The following is a 23,414-nucleotide window of genomic DNA, read 5'->3' as shown; positions in this document are numbered from 1 at the left end:
TGGGTGGAGCTACGAAGAAGAGTGTTCCGAAGAGTTTGAAGGTTAAGGCAGGAAGCAGTGCCAATTATGAGGCCAGGCGGATTTTCTCTGTGGAGGAGGCTGCTAACTGTTTGATTGATTTGAATGAGTTCCTGCAGAATCAGGATGCGGCGCTTAGGGTGATGGAAAGTGAGAAGATGGAACATAAGTGTAGTGCTATTCCAGAATGGGAAATGCAAAAAGTCAGGATGAAATTATTTCAAGAGAGGTCGGATAAGGAAAGATTGCAGGAGGAGGTTAAGAGGATTACAGCTGAGGCTATGGCAAGGAATGCTAAAGTTTTGAGTGTAGCTGAGGATTTCACTCGATGGGCAAATGGACTAAAGAGTGCAGTTGATGAGCAATTTAAAGAATTGGGGGACAAGGTGCCTGATTTGACCACTGAAAATGTTTTTTTGATTAATAGACTAACTCCATTGGCGGATATGGAGAAGGCGGAATTGCAGAACCAGGGAATGACAGGCATCTTAGTAGCTGATTCAGATGCGGATGCCTTGGAGCAGGAAGTGCTAGAATATGCGCAGCAGATGTGGAATAAAGCAATTAGGATTTGGAGGGAGCATATGGAAGTGTCGACAGATCGCTTCAAGAATTGGTTTCAGCTAGCTGGAAAGGAGAGCATTAGGAGGGAGAATGAGGCATTGAAGATGGAGAATGAGAGGCTGGTTGCAGAGATGGAGGAGTTGAAGAACAAAAGCAAGGGAATTGAAGTAAGTGCAGGGGGTCTGAGTAAGTGGACAACGGAGTTGAGCAGTGGCATTTTGGAACCAGATCGGAATTTGGCAGGTGGAGTGGAATCGGAAGTGGAAAATCAGGCGAAAGCGGAGGTGAAAAAGCAAGAGGATCCGGATTTTGTGGCAGAAAAGGCTTTGGAGACAGATGCAGAAGGTGTAGCTGGGGAGTAGAATACTTGATCAAGGGATTGTGGGTCCAGGTCAGCCTATGGCTCTAGCCACCGGGCTGTGCCAGGTGTTAAGCCGAGGGAATTTTGGATGTTTTACCTTAGTGAAATTCGGAATATCGAATTTTGTACTTTTGGGATTCTAAGGGGTGTTCTTGGGAAAGGGTGTTGTCCATTGGTATTCTCCAACTATGTAACTGTCGATCACTGTCTTTTTGGGAATATAAAGGTGGAAGTTATGGCGGAATTAGTCTGTTTCTGTGTTTTGTTCCAGTTCCATTCTGATTCCTGTGTTTGTCTGTTCTGAATGTCTGTGCTTATAACACCCTCCAGTTTACAAGACTGAAACCCCAAAACTTTTGTGGATGGATGAATGCTTAGTAGGGTTCGCTAACTGGACGACAGAAGAAGAAGAGCTCCAAGCACAACTAGACGAACTCCACATCTCCATCGAAGCTCGAGTGCCAGGCATAACAGTAATCGATTTGCAGTGGGAGAGTCAACCAACACGCCAAACTCATTGGATATACATAGGCTGGGTGCAAAGAAGAAGAAGAAGGAGAAAGTCGAAACCATGTCCACAACCTACAACCAACCCACAACAATAAGATGGAGGGAGCTCTGCACAATAGAGAATCAACACTATTCTACTTCGAGAATCGGGTAACTCAAGTCACAGAGGTAATTATCACAGTCAGTTTCCAAGTCGCACCTGATACTGCAACACAGACAATGGAAGCACATGCTCACGCTCTCACTAGAGAGACTAGGGATCTATTGAGCTTGTTTCAAGAAAGAACACCACCATCTCCCACAAGCTTGGATAGTGACTAAGCACCTCTAACATTCACATGAATCAATACAACTTACCTCAAGGCAGATCACACATTCCGATACGAGTACGCTCAATCAAGGTAATACTAGACTTGAAGGCTCACTACCAGCACGTCATCGACACCATGCTGGGTGGGGAGTGCTTTTTTGAGATTCTGGCATCAGATCAGCCATTTGTCTTACCTTTGATACAAGGCAATGTACCGTTTGAGATTTTAATCTATGTTCTAGTATAAAAAGGGTATACACACCTCCTTGTAAAGAAAAAGAAAAAAAAACTTTTGATTGCAAGCTAAGTAGTATGTCTTTCTAGCTCTCTCTTTTAGTAATCATGGCAAGTGTAGCATTTCCAACATTTAAAGGAAAGAAAGGGGAGGATTTGATAACAGATTTCCTAGATGACTTTGAAGTAGCATGTGTAGTAAGAAACAAAGATACAGATGAATCCCGGGTTAGAATCTTTAAGCATATCATGAAGCTAGAAGCTAGGTCATGGTACAACGCACTTCCACAAGCAACTAAGATGACTGGGAACCCTTAAAAACTGATTTTAAGAGGCGCTTTGGGGGAGGACCACTTCAGAGAAGCCGTGGGAAAAGTTGAGAGACTTGAAGCAGGAGGGTCTTTTAGAATATGCCACCTATGAGTCCAAATTTGTAGATTTGTGGGAACGGTGGGTTGAGTCACTGGCAAGAGGGGAAGCTGCACCCGATTTCCTAAAAAAGGACCGGTTCACACATGGCTTATGGCCGCTTCTCAAGGAGAAGGTGAAGGGTAGATCCCTGGCTACGTACAAGTTAGCCGTCAAGATTGCTCGCCTTAAGGACAAGAAGCTACGGATGAAAGCCAAAGCAACCGAGTCAATAGAAGCAGGAACATCGCGTCGACCAACAACCATGACAACCACCATTACTCCACCACCACCGGCTCCTGGGGTAAGAAATGACCAACAAGATATGTTGGCCTATATTACTGACCAACTGCAGAATTTGTATGTCCACTTGATACAACAAGGAAGAAATCAAGAAAGAGATCAAGACCCGGGAAGAGCACGATGATAAAACAGGGAGTATCACTGCTACAACTGAGGAGAAGATGGTCACGGTATGTACTACTGTCCCAAACCACAACAAAACTATAATAGAGAAGGTAGGAGGAACCAACTGTCACTCCCTAGAGAGAGAATATCCCCACCCCGAGCACCAGCTCCACCTACACGAATTCTACGTCCCCCCCCAGGCACCACCACAAGCACCCATTCCACCGCTTCCACCGGCACCACCACATGATCGCCCTGTAAACATCATAAGGCTAGAAGAGAAAGGAAAGACCGTAGTAGTGGAGTCCACCCAGAGTAAAGGAGAAGGATAAGGTTAAGGAGAAGGTAACCTTTGTAGAACCATTTGAATCCATGACTGTAAAAAGAGCTAGGAGGGAGAAAGCTACATGATCTGATGATGAGAGAAGCATGAAAGGAGAGACTAGCAAGAGGCCATCAAGGCCACAACGGAAATTAGGCATCACCGACTTCCAGTTAGGGAAAAGTTCTAGGCCCTATGATCTAACATTGGATGTGGCAGAGCAAGGACCAAAGATTACATGGCCACAACTGCTACAGCTTGCACCAAAGGTAAGGTGGCAATGGTCCAAAATGGTAAGTACAAGGCGTCCCAAAGAAAAGGTAGCCGGAGCAATTTCGGGTTGCAACATGGATGACATCCTTCCAATTGTCGACGTCAACATAAAATTTAAGAGGGTTGGAAACACCTACATTGATGGAGGTGCACAAATTTGTGTGATGAGTGAAGCTATGATGCTTTGGCTAGGGCTCTAGGTTGACAAGCCTTCTCTATGCAAGGCAAAGATGGCAAACAACGCAAAAGTAAAATGTGGAGGTGTGGTAAGTGCTGTGAAGATAAAAGCTTTCAACACTGAGGTAGAAGTAGATGTTTTTGTAATTCCTACTAAGGGGGAGGGCTATCCATTAATATTGGGAAGGCCATGGTTGATGGCCATGAAGGCAAAACAAGACTGGGGCACTGGTCTTTTACGCATGACTGGCAAGAAAGGGGAGACAATCTACTACAACATGAAGACTGGCAAGTAGAAGAAAATGGACCTAGGGACATCAGCATATGAAACCACTAGTGAGTCTTCCACTTTTGAGGAGGAGACCACATCCACCGATGAAAGTGACAGTTCCATCTATGTGATGGGTATCATCATGAAGGATCCACAAAGGGTAAGCACAACTGGCGATCCATCACCAGAAGGGAAACACAATGAAGAGGAAGTAAATCACTTGGCCTAGGAGAAAGTAGGTTGAAGGGTATGTTGTCTACAGAATTAAAAATTGAGGAGAAATATAATTTTTTGCAAACGTTGATGGGATTTCCTAACCTTTTCATTGACAACTATAAAACAATCACAGGTATTACAGTAGTGGAACACCATATTAAGTTGAAGGAAGGGGTAAAAGCAGTTGTGCAAAAGGTATGACGGCTCGCGGTCATACAAGAAAAGGCACTCCTAGCCGAGGTAAGGAAGCTACTAGATGCAGGGTTCATCTATCCTGTAGAAAACTCACAGTGGGTGTCACCCGTAGTAGTGATGCCTAAAAAGAATGGTAAGTGGAGGGTCTATGTTGACTACAAACCACTAAATGCAGCTACAAAGAGAGACCACTTTCCTCTCCCTTTCTTGGATGAAAATTTGAATGAACTGGCGGGTTTTGAATGCTACACCGTGTATGATGGTTATTCCGGGTATTTTCAAATACGCATAGCCTTGGAAGATCAGCTAAAAAGCACTTTCATTATGCCATGGGGTTGTTTTGCATACAGAGTTATACCATTTGGTCTCACAAATGCACCTGCCACATTCCAAAGATATGTCACATACGTCTTTCAACCGTTCTTTGGAACATCCCATAAGAGTGTTCATTGATGATTTTTGTATATATAGCCCTCGCATTTCACACTTAGAAAAGGTAACCGAGGGTTTGGCAAGGTTGCAAAGCCTAGGTGGACAATTAAATGTGGACAAATGCCACATTGGGGAAAGTAGAGTCATTTTGTTAGGCCATGAAATTTTAGCAAAAGGTATCAACGCCGATCCAAGTAAGGTGTCTGCACTCATAGCCCTACCTTCACCAACAACCGCACGTCAACTGGTCTCTTTTTTACAAAAGGTGAGGTACTTGAGTAGATTCATACATCTACTATCACAACTTGTTCTACCACTCCAACAACTCACTCAAAGATCACCTTTCACCTGGGATGAGGAGAGCGAACATCGCTACAACAAGGTAAATGAGGTCTTAGCCACCCTACCAACTATCTCACCACCTTAGTGGGATGAAAAATTCTATGTCACCTCAAGCGTGGGTGATGACTCCTTGCACATTGTGCTACTCCAGAAGGATACAACAACATCGTTCATGAGGCCAATTTACTTCTCTAGTCGAATGATGACAGCAACAGAGAAAGGTTTCACCCATGTGGAACACCTAGTCCTAGCTCTTAGATTTGCAACTACAAAGTTTAGGTCATATTTGCCGCCTAAGCAATTTGTGATTCTAACCATGGATGAGATGTTTCCCTATGTTGTACAACACATGGATGTTTCTGCTAGGATTACTAAACGGCTAGGTCGTCTCTGCAAGAATTTGACTACAGAGACACGTGGAAAGCACGACAAGGGCAAGCTTGGGGGGACTTATGACCTACCAAAACTTTGAGAAGAAGGTGAAGCAATCTAAAGGGGAAGGACTTCAACCACTTCTAGAGCCACCAGTAGTAGAAAGAGCACACTCTCTCTACTTTGATGGAGCCTATAAACGAGCATCTGACAAAGCAGCTGCAGGCATAGTGGTCTTTGATGACAAAGGTATCAAGGTATTTTCGCTTGGCCATTTGTTAGAATCACATTCTAACAATGAAGCTGAGTATGCAGAACTAACCAAGGGTTTACAATGGTGCGTCGTGCAAGGGGTAAAGTGCCTTAATGTATTTGGGGATGCTCTACTTTTGGTAAGGCAAGTAAATGGAGTATGGACATGCAAGAATCCTAGCTTGAGGACTCACTTAAGCTGTGTAAAAACTCTGTTGGGTAAGTTTGAAGAAGTTGAATTACACCATATCCCAAGGGCTCAAAACCATGAAGCGGATGCCCTAGCAAGTGAAAGACTGCAGGAAGTGGTGGTTGGGGCTATAAAGCTAAAGCTCCCTCTATTTCAAGGTAGTGACGCCTTACCTGACATCATGCATTTTTTTGGAAACAGGGGAATGTCCATTGGATCTAACGAAAGGACAGAAGCAATGGCTTACCCGGAAGGCCACAAGGTATCGGCTTATCAATGACGGTTTGTATTGTAAGGGTAAGGACCAAATACTCAGGAAGGTCCCTCTCTCTAATGAAATTATGGAGGTAATTGCCAGTTGTCATGATGGTGTTTGTGGTGGTCACTTTGCCCTAGATATAACAAGTAGGAAAATCTTGCAGGCTGGTTTTGTATGGCCTAGCCTCAACCGTGATGTACACCACTAGTGTAAGACATGTAAGTTGTGTCAAAAGGCCGGCACCATGTCACTCATGCCTGAACCACAGACACCTATCCTTTCATATGGACCATTTGAAAAATGGGGTATAGATGCCATAGGACCATTGCCTAGGGCCAACTCAGGGAAATTCTACATCGTCATGGGAGACGACTATATGACTAGATGGGCGGAAGCTACAGCCACTACTAGAATCACAATGGTAGAGGTAGCTAAGTTTGTCTATGAGTACATATGTTGCAGGTTTGGCACACCATTAGAAATCATCTCTAATAGAGGGCTAGGTTTCAGAGCAGACTTGGTAGGAGAGTTAATGCAAAAACTTGGCATTACAAGGAGGCACTCCTCACCATATTACCCTCAATGTAATGGCCTAGTTGAGAAAGTGAATGGAACAGTTTGTAAAATTATCACCAAGCAGGTTAACAACCATCCTGGAGATTGGGATAAGTATCTACTCCCAGATTTGTGGGCCTACAGAACCTCATTCCGTACATCTTTGGGGTTCACACCATATCATTTGGTATTTGGAAAGGAGGCAATCTTGCCTATTGAGGTGCAACTACAAAGTCTCAGAGTGATGGAAAGCCAACTTCAACGGCCCAACATGCATTTGAGAGATCACATCCTCGATCTGGAAAGAATACAATTGGACAGAGAAGAAGCAATCAATTATTATGCGGCACAGGGAAAGCACAGACGGCTTAGTTTCAACCAGCATCTTCGGTGAAAAGATTTAAAGAAAGGAATGTTGGTGCTCCGCTATGACAATCGCTTCGACACACGCAAAGATAAGAAGCTCCTACTTTGATGAAAGGGCCCTTTCATCCTCAGGAAAAAGTATGCTAGCTTATGGAAGTTGATGACAAGCTTCATAAATCCAGAGTAAATGGTTGGCGGCTCAAACCTTACTCTCTTCGACTTGATCAGACGCCACCTATCGACATTCTTAATGAGGATACACCATCAACCTCCACCTCCGACGATAATGATCCAACATATGAGTTAGAGGCATGAATGCCCCTAACCTTAGGGGGAGGGCTAATGACACCGGGTTAGCCGCACCACCCTCTAGCCCGGCCTGAGAGTTTAAAGTTCTCGATTTTCGAAACCGAGAACTACATGAATCACCATTCAAGGAGCCGAAGGTAAAGAAAACCACAAAAAAACATTTTTTTCCTTATTATCACTACCGCCAAAACCCCGAAGGGTGCATAAAAGAATTACTTTCTTCCATGGCGGGCCTTCGTTCTGTTCTCTTTCATTATTTTCCACAACCACCCCCCTCTCTCCTACCTCACTCCCTCGTTCCCACGCTCTCTCTCTTTCTCTCTCCTCTCTCTCTCTCTCTCTCTCTCTCTCTCTCTCTCTCTCTCTCTCTCTCTCTCTCTCTCTCTCTCTCTCTCTCTCTCTCTCTCTCTCTCTCTCTCTCTCTCTCTCTCTCTCTCTCTCGGTGTGAAAAACCCGCAGGATATCTAAATAATACACACACACTCTCTCTCTCTCTCTCTCTCTCTCTCTAATAATTCCCTACCTTACCCCACCCCATTGACCCTTCACCCCCCCCCCCCCTTCCTCCTCGCTTGCCTGACGGCCAAGAGAGCCCATCCCCCCCCCCCCCCCCCCCCCCCCCCCCCCCCCCCCTCTCTCTCTCTTTATCTCTCCCTCTCCTCGCTTAGGCCCGAAGGCAGCCAGCCGCATACGAAGTCTCTCTCTCTGTCTTATTCTTATCCACACATACACACATGCACACCCACCCTCACCATCTCACTGTTGGCAACTTCCTACCATCTCTCTCTCTCTCTCTCTCTCTCTCTCTCTCTCTCTCTCTCTCTCTCTCTCTCTCTCTCTCTCTCACTCGCAGGCCTGTCTAGACGTAGCCAAATAATACACACTCTCTCTCTTACTCTTACCCACACCCCACTCCCTCACCTTCTCCTCCCTCGCCACCTCACTATATCTCTCTCTTGCTCTGTGCTCAAGCCTGCAGGCACCGCCACACCCTCTCTCTGGCGCTCCCGGTTCAGGCCCACAGGCGCAAATAAAACATTTCTCTCTCTCTCTCTCTCTCTCTCTCATAACACACACACCTACACACACAACCACACGCACTCATACACACCCTTCGCCCCCTCTCCTACCTCACTATCTCGTTCCCTCTCTCTCTCACTCGTTCCCTCGCTATGCTTCCCTGTGCACAGTAATTACGTAAAAAAAGATATATATATATAGTATTATACACACATGATTTATAAATTATCCCCCCTCTCCCGTTCCCACACACTGCACATGTACATACACGCGCATGTATATACGCATGCACAAAGAAATAAAAAAAAATGAAGGAATCGACGCCAACGAAAAAAAAGAAAAGGAGGCCAAGTCGCGCGTTGCCAACACCAAAACAAGAAGAGGTGCCAAAGGCATGCCCCGGCCGGCACCGAGAGGAAGTAACACATAGCATCCGGCTTCTCGCAACAAATACCAATTCTGGCAGCCTTAAACCTCACACCGACCACCCGAACCATCAACAAAGCCCTTGTGAATTCCCCGAACTCCACTCCTCCCTAATAACCTAGCCAGTGGCTAGTGGATTGTGAAAAACTCTTCCCACCCCACTCTTTCCTATATCTCTATCTCTACTTTCTCTCTCTCTCTCTCTCTCTCTCTCTCTCTCTCTCTCTTACTAGAGAGGCATCTAGACCTTCTACAGCGACCAGTGGATATTATCAAGAACCATTGGGTAAGGACCACCTTTCAAGCCTATATAAAGAGGCCTCTGCTAAGCACAAAGGAGGCATAAGTGAAGGAGGAACACACTAGCTCCATGCACTCTACATTTTAAGCACCACTAAGCACATAATGCACCCCAAGCTAGAGAGCTCATGCCATCATGTTGAGTTGCAAGCTTGGGCAATTCACATTGGCAACATCACCATTTTCCCCATTATCCACCACACCATGGTTGAGTTACTAGTCACAACCACTCCATGCACATAAGGTAGTCACTACTTCCCCACAAGGAAACATGAGCACGCTAGGATTGAATGCATCCACACCATGCTACCTTGGGCTGCTCTCGATGTTGGTGATTGATGTCGTCGGTGGCTGCATCGTCTCGATGTTTTCCCTCAACTACCTTCCCACTAACTTCAACTTCGCCATGCACCATATGGCGCTCACATTCCATCATGCATCCCTAGTGCCAAGAGTCAGGTTTGTAACCGTCAAAACAACCCATTGTAAGTATCATCATCACCAATAAAAGGGTGCACTGTTGTCTTGATCTTTGGGGTCCATTCTCTGTTCTCCTTAGTTTTTTTTTCCCATATTCGTGGGATGTTTCATCTATTGTATATCACCCTGTTTGTGCTCCATCACGTGCGGCCTCTCCAATCAGTCAGTATGTTCCATTTCGACCTTGTCACATACCTCCCTTGTACACACACTCATGATTGTTGACTAGGCATTTTCTACATGTGGACACTTGCTGTATCACCATTTCATGTTGGTTACCTAGAGGGCATTTCACTTTTCCTACCCTAGGTCATGTATGTCTGCGTCCTAGCCGCACTTATGCTAGGTGGTGCCCCTCTCTACCTATAGGATTACTCCTATCTTGAGATGATGCATGCGGATGTTCAGGCTATGTGTGGTGCAGAGGCCACCACATATGGCATGTCATTCCGGCCATCAGTGTTCTTAAGAAAAAAAAATCCCACTTTTGTTTTTGAAGACGAAAACTCTTCTCCAAGGGGGGAGTAATGTCAGGCCAAGGGCCAAAGGTCAGGGGAACCAATCTTGGAGGTTTCCTATATAAGGGCAAGAGGCTGGGAAGTGAGAGAGGTTCCAGACACCCTATATCTCCACACACTTTACTTAAAGGTGTGGAGATATGATGCTAATGACAACCCTTCTCCAAGTATTTCTATATCTTCTTTACTCAAAGTGAAGGGAATAGTTAAGGGTGAAGATATAACGAATCTCTTAGATGATGGCGGTAGTAATGATGTTATCTCTACACAATTGCCACAACTCTCTGTCTCTCTCTCTCTAAATTCTCTTCATCACATAAAGTAAATATTGTTTTCAATAATCAATGTTTCAAGTGTAAAACTTTTAAAGAAAATGTACACGTACATTTTTGGTCGCACCATTGTATGGATATTTTTACATAAAAACATTATTGGCCAATTCGTGAATTTTTTTACATACACATACATTTTTGGTCATACCATTGCATACACTGAGAGTCAATTGGTGAATTTTTACATACATGTACATTTTTGGTCGTACCACTACATTTTGGGAATGCCTTTGTGACCTGAATTCAACCCACCAATCAATTACAAAACATTTACACAGACTCTCACCCATGAAAAAAAAACCTTCTACATCTAAGCAACACTTGAACATAAAAAAATTCCACTACTTTCTCACACTCAAACCAAATGATCCATTAGGATGCAAGGGGAAACATACTTGGTACTTGTAAACCAACTCTCTGCCAAACCTAAAACTCCACATCCCTCTTCACACGTTCACTTTCTCTCACAATTTAAAGATTTGTTGAAAGATGGAACCTTTTGTTTACATATTGACTACAAGACTTTAAACAAGATCACCTTTAAGGATAGGTTTCTTATTCCCAGAGTTGATGATCTATTAGACAAACTAAAAGAGGAAAACATTTTCAGCAAAATTGACCTTAAATCAGGGTACCACCAAGTCAAGCTATTTATAAAATTGTATTCAAAACACAAAGGGGGCACTATGAATTTCTTTTCATGCCATTTGATCTAACAAATGCACCAACCACCTTCAAACGTATGAAGAACAAAAAATTTATTGATCGTCAAGATTTTGTCATTGTCTTTTTTGATGATGTTCTGGTGTTCAATTATTCTAAACAAGAACATAAGGAAAATCTAACACATGTGTTTGATATTTTTTCACAAAACCACTTATATCTGAATCTCAAAAAGAGTTCTATTTTCCAATCTAAAATTGAGTATTTGAGACACATTGTATTGGAAAAGGAAATTTATGTAGACCCCAAGAAATTTGAAGCTATTGAGTCATGTCCTATATCGAAAAATCTGCATGAGCTACATTCTTTCGTTGTTTGTAATTTTCCTTATAAATCTCATTATTTGACTCTCTTGTTAAAGAAGAACACTCCTTACGTATGGATTGATTTACAAGAAAGGTCATTCATCGCACTTAAGAATGCTTTAACTAATGCACTTATGTTATAATTTCTTGATTTTGATATACCATTCTTTGTTGTAGTCACTGATGCTAGTGAAAAAGATATTGGTGCAATTCATATGCAAGATAACCATCCACTTTGTTTGAGATTTGTAAATTTAAACCTTCTGAATCAAAATTCAATATATATGACAAAGAATTGATTGTTGTAGTGCGTGCTTTAAAAAATTGAAAACATTATTTGATGGGTGCTGATTTGATAAAAATAAAAATTGATCAACAAAGTATCAAGTATTTACTATCGGAACCCTTAATAGATGATAGGCATATTAAGTGGGCTGTATTTATTCAAAGTTTTCACGCAAACATTCAATAATAACCCGGTAAATAAAATGTTATGGTTGATGATTTGAGTTGAATACCCTCTCTTAATAATCTATCAACAATTTCATGTGCTTCATTTGATTCTATGCTTGATACTTATGCACAAGATGATGATTTCAAAACTACATGGTTGCATATGCTTGACAATTCTTTGCACACACCTTTGGAATACAATATACAAGAAAAAAAAATTCAAATAAAAATTATGTGTCACAAAAACATTTTTCCTTTTACTCATTGAAGAGTTTCATAAATCACCTTATGCTACATAGAGGATTTGCTGCTATTTTTCAGAATTTATGTCGTGATTTTTATTCGCTTGCTATGAAAAATGTTGTTAAACAATATGTTTCTTCTTGTTTGATTGCCAAAAGATTGAAGTGGCAAAACTGGTAAGAAATTGGATCCTTTACACCCTCTTTCCATTCCTAAAAAACCTTGGAAACACATTTCTATAGATTTTGTTACTGGTTTCCTAAAAAACCTTGGAAACACATTTCTATGGATTTTGTTATTGGTCTCCCACTCACTGTTCACAAGCATGATATGATCTAAACTATCATTACTCATTTTTCTAAGCAAGCATCCTTTATTCCTGGCTAAAAATTCTCACAACACATCAAGATGCACTTATCTTTCTTAAAGCTATCTTTCCTCATCATGGTTTGCCAAACGTAATAATATCTGATCAAGATTCCAAATGTTGTAGTGCTTTTTGAAACAATTTTTACAAAATCTTGGTACCACACTTGATTTTACTTTTGTATTCCACCTTAGGTCTAATGGTTAAACAGAAGTCACGAATCATACTATCATTGATTTACCAAAAGCTTATGTTTCTCCTTAGCTAAAGAATTGGGATGATTACCTGTATATTTTATAGTTTGTTATATTTTTCTTATAACAATACTACTCACTTTGCTGTGGATAAATATCCATTTGAGATTGTGTATGATCACTCTCTTTCTACGCTTGCTTCACGTCTTTCTAACATTGTGCCTATTGTGGATAACTTTTATTGCAATTTTTTATGACATGTATGTAAGTTCATTCTGCTATCAAGCATTCCAAGAGATTTACACTAAATATGCTAATGAACATCGCAAAGCACATGAGTTTAAGGAAGGTGATTATGCTATGCTTTGAATTGAAAAGTGAATAATTAAAGTGTGGAGACAAAGGTTTTTGTAAAGCTTGCTCCCCGTTTTTATGGTCCATTCAAGATTTCTACTGAAATAAATGAAGATTTGTAAAGCTTACTCCTTGTTTTTGTGGTTCATTCAAGATTTATGCTATAATAAATGAAGTTTCATTTTGTTTAGATTTACCATCACGATGGCACATTCGCAATGCTTTCCACATTAGTCTCGTAACAGCCCATTCGAGGACCCCTACCTACACATCACATTTATGAGGATCCACCTTCATTGTGCATCAAGAAGAGAAACTCATCTCTGACCAAATAGTTGATCATGAGACCGCCACCACACATACGAACACGATTTACAACCGCTATCTTTTGATTTTTAAAGCCCACCCTAGAGAAGATGCTAAATGGATGCTTGATTTTTTTTTTTTGAAACTTTCCATATCTTCTCCACACTTTTCATCACTCACAATATTTTTGATTCTCTACCGAGTAATTGAGAAAAGCAGAAAATGATAGGGTTTATAGAGCCAGGAACCCGCCGAATGGACATATGTGTGTGTGTGTGTGTGTGTGGTGGCATTTGATGTGTTAATTAAGTGTCTTTAAAGACACCTCCAAATTCTCAACTACTAAATTACCTACTATATATTTCACCCAGTACCAGTATCACTAGTAGCACCAGTACTAGTATCAGTACAATACACAAGTAGCACTAGTCCAGTATATTACCTACTAAGCCCAAAAACCATTTAGTCGGAGTAGAAAGTATTAAAACCAATATTCCATATTTCAATATTTGTTTTTAACAATATTTGGCCATCGTCCTCATAACCAACCAGTCATTCCGTGCATTTAATTAGTTATGCCCAAGAACCCAAGACGCACTAGCTAAGTAACTATATAGTACCAATACACAATTAGCACCAGTACCAGTCTCACAAGCAGCCCCCGTACCAGTATAATACACAAATAGTACCAGTCCCAGGACCGTTATATCACACAAGTGGCAGCAGTATCCGTTCAGCACAATAAAGTACCAATACTAGTACAAGATACTACCATGACACAAGTGAACCCAGTATCAGTACACAAGTAGCATCAATTCACAAGTAGTACCAGTTCAATGCAATAAACTACCAGTACACATGTAGTTCCATTTCACTTCAGTAAAGTATCGATATCTATTCAATACAGTACCAGTACTTAAGTAACACCAGTATCAGTACATAAATCGTATCAATGCTAGTCTAGTATAATAAGTATCATATCAGTACCAGTACATAGGTAGCACCAGTACCAATACTAGCTCTTGTACAAGTAGTACCAATATCACTATAATAATTTTAAAATTTATCCTAGCAGTGTGTGTGTGTGTGTGTACCCGCCCTATCCCAGGGGCCATACACAATGGGTTGGCAATAGGCCCATTGTACATGGGCCTACTGCCTTGTGAAGTAGATGAGAGTAACAAAAGTCGAGTGTTAGCAAAGATGTGCCAAGTCAAAGTGTTCTTGAAGAGGTAAATTCGGTCTTATCAACAGAGTATCTGATATTGTTTTCAAGGAAGACATTACTCATGTAGGAGTTTTAAGGCTTTGATAGTCAGTTTGAGAACAACTTGTTGTCATTCATAGTCTATCAATAACATATTTTATGCTTTTTCTCCTGATCCCAAAGGAATCCTCATATGTGTAGTTTGTAATATGTTCCTAAAATCATTAGAATAGAGTGAATTAAGCATCTAAGTACCTGAAGCGAGGCTTTAGAAAGAGGCTCCGTAGGAAGTTCTAACCCTTGAGATAGTGCTAAGTTCTGCATAGTTCATAAAAATTCATTTAGAGAAATATACCACCAATGGTAAAAATTGGTATCCTCTTCAGCCTTCAACTGACCAGGAGAACCTATAAGGGCCGTGTGAAGAGAGCCCCATCCCTCAAGGATCGGTCCAAGGTAAATTATCTAGGATAGACACTGAAGGATTAAAATATAGTAACTAGGTCTATGAGTAGTATTACTACTATTCTTGGTGTTAGTTGTGTGTGTGTTTCAATTACAATATAACATATACACCAAAGAATCCTTGCAGATTACAAAAGACCCTAGAAACTATAGTTACCAATGAAAAGGTGGTATAATTCCCATTCATAGTACATAACAGTCTTATACACAAGTGCTGAAATCAAGAGCCAGAAGATGTAATAGTCCACCATCTTCAAGCCAAGGAACTTTGAAAAACCATAGTTAAGAAGGTAACCCTCACTTGCATCCATGGAAACAACACAACATTTAGTTAGCATTGGTACCGTATGCAGTTGATGCATGGGAATCCCACATGTGATAGATGTCACCCAACTAGATTGCTTTCAAAGATAAATAATAAGAAAGGTCAAACTAATCATATGTTCAAAGATGAAATCATTGTCCTTTACAAGCCCCTTGTGCTTTACAAGCTCTCATGAGATAAAGTTCAGCAGAAGAAGCTAGTGAAGTGCCTCTACCGGCATATGAATGAGGAATACTCACAACCATCAAACCATTGGACAACAATCCATTTCAATGCAAAAAAGTCACATGAGATTGAGTTGGAGCTGTCAACTCCACAATAGCCTACTTATCCATGCCGTTTTCCATAGATCCAACACTTAACACTACCCCTTGGCAAGTAAAGTCCTCATAGTCCTAATGTACAAACACTTCTCCCAAATACTAAGCAAACTGTACCAATACTAAGTGAGGATGGGAGCTCACCTTTTATAGTATTTGGAGCAAGTGGCCATATTCCTCCAACGCAGTATGGCGGGCCCATCATCAAGAGGTACGAAGAATAGAGCAGTGCCACCTAGTACAAAGACATGGACAAAGCTAAGGAGAGAGAATGAGATAGCACTTAGAGGGTGATGTAGTGCGGACCTGTCAGGATGGAGGCATGATGAATAGTCACAACCATCAAACCATTGGACAATAGTCCATTTCAATGCAAAAAAGTCACCTTAGATTGAGTTGGAGCTGTCAACTCTGCAATAGCCTGCTTATCCATGGCGTTTTTCATACATCTGACACTTAACACTACCCCTTTGCAGGTAAAGTCCTCACAGTCCTAATGTATAGACACTTCTCCCAAATACTAAGCAAATGGTACCAAAACTAAGTGAGCATGGGAGCTCACCTTTTATAGTATTTGGAGCAGGTGGCCATATTCCTCTAGCGCAGTATGGCGGGCCCATCATCAAGAGGTACGACGAATATAGTAGCACCGCCTAGTACAAAGACAAGGAGAGAGCTAAGGAGAGAGAATGAGATAGCAATTAGAGGGTGTTGTAGCACAGACCTGTCAAGACGAAGCCGCCGTGAAATTAAGCGAAAAATGTAGGGTTTATAGAGCCATTGTTAGAAGCTGTACACACCCCACGACATCTAACTATTCGGAAGATTATTCTTTTTGTAATTATTCATTCATTGAGGAAAACCTGATTTTTCACCTTGTAAATATTGGGACTTACAGAAGTTTCCAGATTGTATCCCAGTTTTGATAGTTAGATTGAGTAGATGGTTGATTTTGGAACTTTAGGGTTTGAGAAATTGTAAGGTATATATACCACTTTTTGACCTTAATGAAAAAACCTTTTGTCATTTTTAAAACAAGTTTTGAAGTCTGTGAGTGAGCGTACTGTGTACGAGAGAGAGAGAGTGTGAGCTTCATCTTGACGCTACGTGTGCTCCGGTGGTCGGAATTGAGTGCGGAGAAGTGCACTGTGTTTCCCCCAACGAGAGCTACGCGCCGATACCTACATTGCACGCGTATGGTCCGATTTTGCGAGCTCCTTCTACGAGGTTCATCTGGTGTTTGAGTGAGCATACGTTGTCCGATTTTGCATTGCAGCATATCCACGCGTTCACATTGAGTAGAACTACAAATTAGGCACTTTAGATTTCAGAAACAAAGACCTGCAGATTTCGGCCAGACATCCTACGTGTTTCTGCAACAGGTGTTTTGGGTTGGGATTTTGGTTAATAGACCTTAGGGAGAGCGACCTATTGGTATTAGTAGGGTCTCCTTCAAGTTCTATGGTGTTTCGAGATTGTTTGATGGGTGTTCGGCTCTAGAAAGCGTTGTAGGAAGTTTCCTCTTATGCACTCTTGAAGGCTGTGACTTAGACAATTGGTAGAGATCTCTGTAGGAATTAGTTAGGAGTCGGTTGAGTGTAGGTTGACACCTTATGCTTGCTTCCACGCGCTTGCGGGTCGAGCTTCGTCCTTAGCTGACATTATATGTTAGGTGAGTTCTCGTTGTGCTGACGTCCGTCGCGGCGTATCCGTCCAACATTGGCGCTGCTGCCGGGGACAAAAACCTTAGGTAGGTGACCGAGACTAATCCTTGAGGATTGGGATTTTTGGCTTGCCAAGAGTCTCGTTTTACATTTAGATAGGATCAGAGGATGGAGGACTCTCTAGGTCTTAGAGGGAGTCTAGGAAGCGTGTGTCTGGCCTAGATCCTTCGACTTAGGTAGATTACGTAGACCAAGGTAGTTTTAGGTAGTAGTCGAGTTCTTGCGTAGGAGTGGGAGTGGCAGAAGTGGTGAGAGGAGAGCTTGAGAGTCCGGAGAGGCCAAAAAGCAACCAAAACACCATTATCACCATTTCACATGATAAGTAGGAGTACAGTAAGTAGAACATCATGATTCATGATCTAGAGCATTTCATGCATGTACACTTTCTTGGTAAAGTCATCACAAGTTTGTAAAAGACGCAAAAGTGTGTTTGAAAGCCTAATTGAAGTCCAAAAGTTACTGTGAGTGTTTTTGATAGATCTACAGAGCATCAGGAGCATTTCTAGCAGAAAAAAAATTAATTTTAAGCCAGGAGACATCCTACGCGTAGGATGTCTACAGGCTAATCTGGTGGGAATTTTGGGATTTTGAGTTGACCAGTGTGTTCAGAAGGTAGGGTTTACTCTAATTTCAGTTGGAAAGTGAAAATTTGACCATATCTTGACATGATATAGACTGAAATTGCCAGACATCCTACCCAAATTGTGTCAAAGTATTATTTTGAGACCAAAACCATAAGATGGCTGCATGAGCATGTCTTGCATGATATATTGAGTGACTGAAAGGGGTTTCACCTCATTTGGGTGAGAAAATTGGGTTCAAAGCGGACTTCAGCACTTTTGACTGAAAAAGGCCAGAACAGCTAAAATTTGAGACTTTTGAAATCCAAACCAAAATCTAAGCATACCACTGGGTTACTGACATCAAGGGGAAGCTGTGGGACAAGTCTGGGGTCAAACATGCCAGAAAGACATCCTACGCGTAGAATGTGTTCTGAGTAGTTTTGGACTCCAAACCAAAATTTGAGTATACCAAAGTGATCAGGAACTCAAGGGGAGCCTGGGCTTTGAGTTTGAAGCCATTCTGATGAAAAAGACATCCTACGCGTAGGATGTCTAAAGCAAGAAATTGAAGCCAGAATTTGACAGGGAGCATAGCTAGATGTTGTATAGCCTAAGGCAAGCCTCCTAGTCAATTTTGGTTCAAATTGGAGTTGATTAGACTGATCAATATCAGCAACAGGTTGCCGGAACAGATATTTGACTCATTGACCAGCTATAGGTGTCCAAATCAAAATGTAAAAGCAGCTGTAGGCTCAGTACATCAAGGGGAAACCACAGTGCAAAAATCCAGGCAAAACAAAGCAAGAGACATCCTATGCTTCTGACCATACAGATTGGTTGTTGATGTGTTGGTGAATGTGTTGTGCAAGTTTCATTGGATTTGGACAAGATTTGGTAGGTCTATGGTCCATTATTGCTTCTATGCCCTAACTTTGCATTTTTTCACGCATATGAGGTCAATTTCTGTCCAAATGTGATGAGACTTGGTGGATAGCTTGTAAATGTCATTTAGAAAATGTGCATGATGAAAATTGTTGGAGATTGTGCCCAGAAGTGCCCCTGAGACATCCTACGCGTAGGATGTCTCCTGGTGATTTTTTTCATGGATGCTGCTCCCAGTGCTTGCCCTTGGTCCCCCTAAGTCCCTTTTAAGCCTAATTTCAACAAAAAGTCAAATGGATAGAGAATAACTCCCTGTGTGGACTTCAAATCCTCCGAGACGTTTTCTGACTTTTGGAGTGCTTTTTGGCGATGAAATTTCTTGATGTTGGTCTCCATAGCTTCCTGATCCCTTGGGGATCCTTGCCGTATGGTTTTTGTCGACTTTGGCTTCACCGGAGCTTCATTTGGCAATTTGTCGCTCTAGAAGCACCCGTGGTTGTGTTTACATACCTTCAATGATTTGTGGTGGTCTACCACCATAGAACTTGGTTGTTGATGGTCTAGGAAAGCTTCTCGTGAAGTTTGGTGGCAAACGGACTTGCGGTTTGGCCGCAAGAGCAATTTGACACTTTGTGTGTCTGATGCCGTTTCTGAAGTTTAGTGCCGCCTCGGGTCGCTTTTTGGTCATGTGGGTCATATAGACTTGTCGAGCATGTTGAGATGCTCCTACCCATGAATTTTGGTAGTATTTGGTCGCCGTTTCGCCGATTTCCCATTTGGTGGCCTCTTGCGGGTTTCTAGGAATTAGGGTTTTTCCCGATGGTTTTCTCCTGCCTTTGGCATCCAAGACTGGTCTCCTAAGCTAGGGTAACCTGCCGATGAAGTCTTGTTGCTTTCGGGTTAGCCGTTAGGCCGCCGTCTCTACTTGTAGATCTCTATCGCCCGCTTTGTGTTTGACCCCTACGCTAGTTTTCGCGACAATGACAAACATGCGTGAAAAGATCAAGCTGGTGAGCCTACCTCTCATGTTTGGAGCTCATCTGATAGTCGTGCGCGTCGTAGAAGCTTCTGGAAGGTCGGTCCGCTCTAGGTGGCAGAAGCTCTCTCCACAAAGTCAATAGTGAGAATGAGGTAAAAATGAGGTGAAAATTTCTTATAATGGAGGTCCCCCAACCACTTTTCATGAAATTTGACATGTGCTCCTATCTTCTTGCGAGATGTGGTTTAGGCTCAAAAATTTCTTGATTTGGACTCCATTTGCTCTGTTTACCAGAAATTTGGCATTTCGGTCAAAACCTGGCCAAAACACGCTTTCCGCTCCAGTCTCATAATTGCACCCCCATTGTACCATAGGTTGTCCTATAGTCACTGATCATCCCCATATTTTTTTGTTTCTTCATTAAAATTGTTTTTCACCTACTTTTTGTATTTTCGAAGTTTTTCTGCTGAAAATTAGCAAAATTAAAAGAAAAATAGCAAATTGAACCCAGAAAATCCCCAAAAATCATAATAAATCACAAACATCACCGCAAAACATTATATATACTCGCATGCAATTTTTATGGCCGGATTTCTCCGTTATACCAATATTTTGTCCGAAAAATGGCTATTTCTACTTATATACACACACCTAGGGGCTTGATTTGGCGTTTGGCCCCATATACTTGTAGATACTTGCTGTATAAGGGCATATGTACTTGGGTTACTCCAGAAAATTTTGCAATCAAACAATAACCCTTAAAATAGTCAAAAATCATGCCCTTTTTTGTTGTTTCTGTTATTGGTTCTGCATTTGAGAATGCCTCCCCCCCTCCTAGCCGGCGTCCTCCCGGACGACAAGGTATCGCCTCGGAGTATGTGCCGTGCATAGGGTGAAAAGTTGTGCTAATTCCTAGCCGATTAATGTGGCCCTACTTTATGCATACTCGGTCAATGCATGGAAAAATTAATGATGTGCAAGAGAAGGGAATAAGCAAGATGCTTATTGGCATTCGCCGTCGAGATATCCTGTTTTCTTTGCAAGTAACAGTTGTAACTCTACTGCTCTCTGTTTAATTGTCTTTTTTGCAAAAGGCACTTTCTTTGCCGACACTGTTGATAGTGCCATAGCTGTTTCTAAGGAGAGAATTGGCTGGGCCAGAATGGCTATGGGCCATATTGCCTTTGCTTTCCATTTGTATTTTGTTTCTGTCGTTTTTTAAAGATGTTTTGGCCCTTCCTTGTTTGCCTCTGGTTTGTTATTGATTGGCACCCACATAAGTTGGCTTTCCTTTTTCAAATGCAGCTGTCTGCCTTCCGTTGTTGCTTGTACTGAAGGGAGTTCCTTTTGCTTTTGTTTTGGTATCCAAATGTGAGTGACATTTGGGTTATGGCTAAGCATTTTCTTTGGGATCCATATCTGTTTTATGCCCTTGGTTTGTGGTTGAACCATCTGCTTTGTTGGAATTCTGTTGTTGCATTGTTGTTTGTCCGCCATGGCATTTCTATCCTTCCACATCCATACTTGTTTCCTTTGTTTTGGTAACCTAGATCTTTGCATCGCGGCTGGTGACTTCATATGTCTGTAATTAGCATGGTTGGATTTTACCTGATTGTTGGTCTCGGGTATCAGGTTGTTCTTTGATGGCATTTTTGCTTTTGGCTTTTCAGTGATTGCATGGCTTGCAGCTGATCATTCTGGTAATGTTGAGCAAAGGCTATCACCTGTTGTTCATGTGCATGTTGAATTTTGACTGCCTTTGCTTTCCAATCTATCTGCACATTGTACTCTGTTTGCCAAGGTTGCCCCAACATCATTGGGTGTTGTGTGCTTTCATCCTCTACCACATAGAATTTGTGTGGGTAAATATATTGATGTATCTGTACATGCAATATACTCTATCTCAATGTTTTCAACGGGTGTGATGTGCTACTTTCCAGCACTTGAGGAGTAGGATGAAGTTGACATGTGACTTTGAGCTGTTGGTATAATCCGTAAGAGATCAAATTTTCTTGAGCTCCCGAATCAAGCAATGCTATCGATTCAACTTGATTGCTGTCCACTTTGACCGCAATTATTGGCTCCACTATTTCTTCATCCAACTTTGTCAGTCGAATGGCATTGATTCGCAATGGTGATCCACTTTGTTGTTGTTGTCGCAGAAGTCTTCTTTTTGCAATGTGTTCTTGTGCTTCTGCTTGAGCTTCCTCTCGTACTCTCTGTTTTTTCTTCATTCTTTGTTTTCCTTGATGAATTTGTTGGAGCATCTCCTGTGTGAGTGGTAGATGATATCTCTTCATTCGACATCCACTAATCCAGTTTGGCATTTCTTCACCTGCTAATGTAGCAAGCTTGACAGCTCCACTTTGTGATAGATCACTAATCACAAATGGTCCCATCCCTCGCTTTTTAAGTTTCTTGGCATGTTGCTTCAAGGTATAAACAAGTACGTAATCACCTGTTTTGAACTCTTTAGTGCGCACATGTTTGTCAAAAAATTCTTTTTGTCTTCTCTTTTTAGTATAGATTGAAGCGACAGCTTGTAAGCGGAGTTCATCTAGCTTTTCAAGATCATCTATTCTTGAAGAGAGCTCATGCCTTGTCCATTCTAAGATTTTTGCTACTCGTAGAGTTGGAATTAAAAACTCTATGGGTAGTATAGCATTTAGGCCAAACACCATGTTGTATGGTGTTGTTCCGATTGATGTTTTGTAAGCTACCCTGTATGCCCATAGTGTTGAGTGTAGCTGCTGATCCCGATCTGTTTTTGATTCTGACACTATTTTAGTGAGAACCGTGCATAGTGTTTTATTTGTGGCCTCAACTTGCCCATTGGCCTATGGATGGTATGGTGCAGATTTCCTATGTATGACCATGAATTCCTCTAGCATATATTCAATGACTTCATTAAGAAAATGTGTCCCACGATCACTGACAATTTCTATTGGTAACCCGTAACGTACAAAAACATTCTCATACAAAAATTGTGCAGTGGTCCGTGCATCCGCTTTTTGTGTTGCCTTGGCTTCGACCCATTTAGTGAGATAGTCCGTAGCCACTATGATACATTGTGTATGGGTGCGATATGCAGGCGGTGATATAGGTCCCACAAAATCAATGCCCCATTTTGCAAATGCTCTTGCTCCCATCATTAGGCCGTAATGGAATCTCATCTCTTTTTATTGGCACCTTGGTGCGTTGACATGCGTCACAACGCTTTACAAACTCTTCAGCATCCATGTGCAATGTAGGCCACCAAATTCCTGCGTTTAAGACAATTTTTGCCGTCTTATCGCCCGAAAAATGGCCTCCACTTATTCCGCTATGTGCATGTTCTAGAATCAGCAGGTATTTGCTTTCACTTGCACAGATTCTAAGTTGATTGTCCTTTTCTCGCTTATAGAGTTGGTTCCCAATTAACTGAAAGTCACGAGCTTCCAGCTCTATAGCTTTTTTCTGTGCTCTTGTGATGTTCTCGGGGAACATCCTAGTGGTTAAGAAGTCAATGATATATTGACTCCATGCAGGTGCTATGTTTACCTGAAACAAAGTTGCGTGATCCACTGGTCTTTTGGCACTACATA

Source organism: Adiantum capillus-veneris, chromosome 2 (genome assembly GCF_014529385.1).
Source record: "Adiantum capillus-veneris isolate H3 chromosome 2, ASM1452938v2, whole genome shotgun sequence".
NCBI classification, from domain to species: Eukaryota; Viridiplantae; Streptophyta; class Polypodiopsida; order Polypodiales; family Pteridaceae; genus Adiantum; species Adiantum capillus-veneris.
This window is presented reverse-complemented; position numbering follows the sequence as displayed.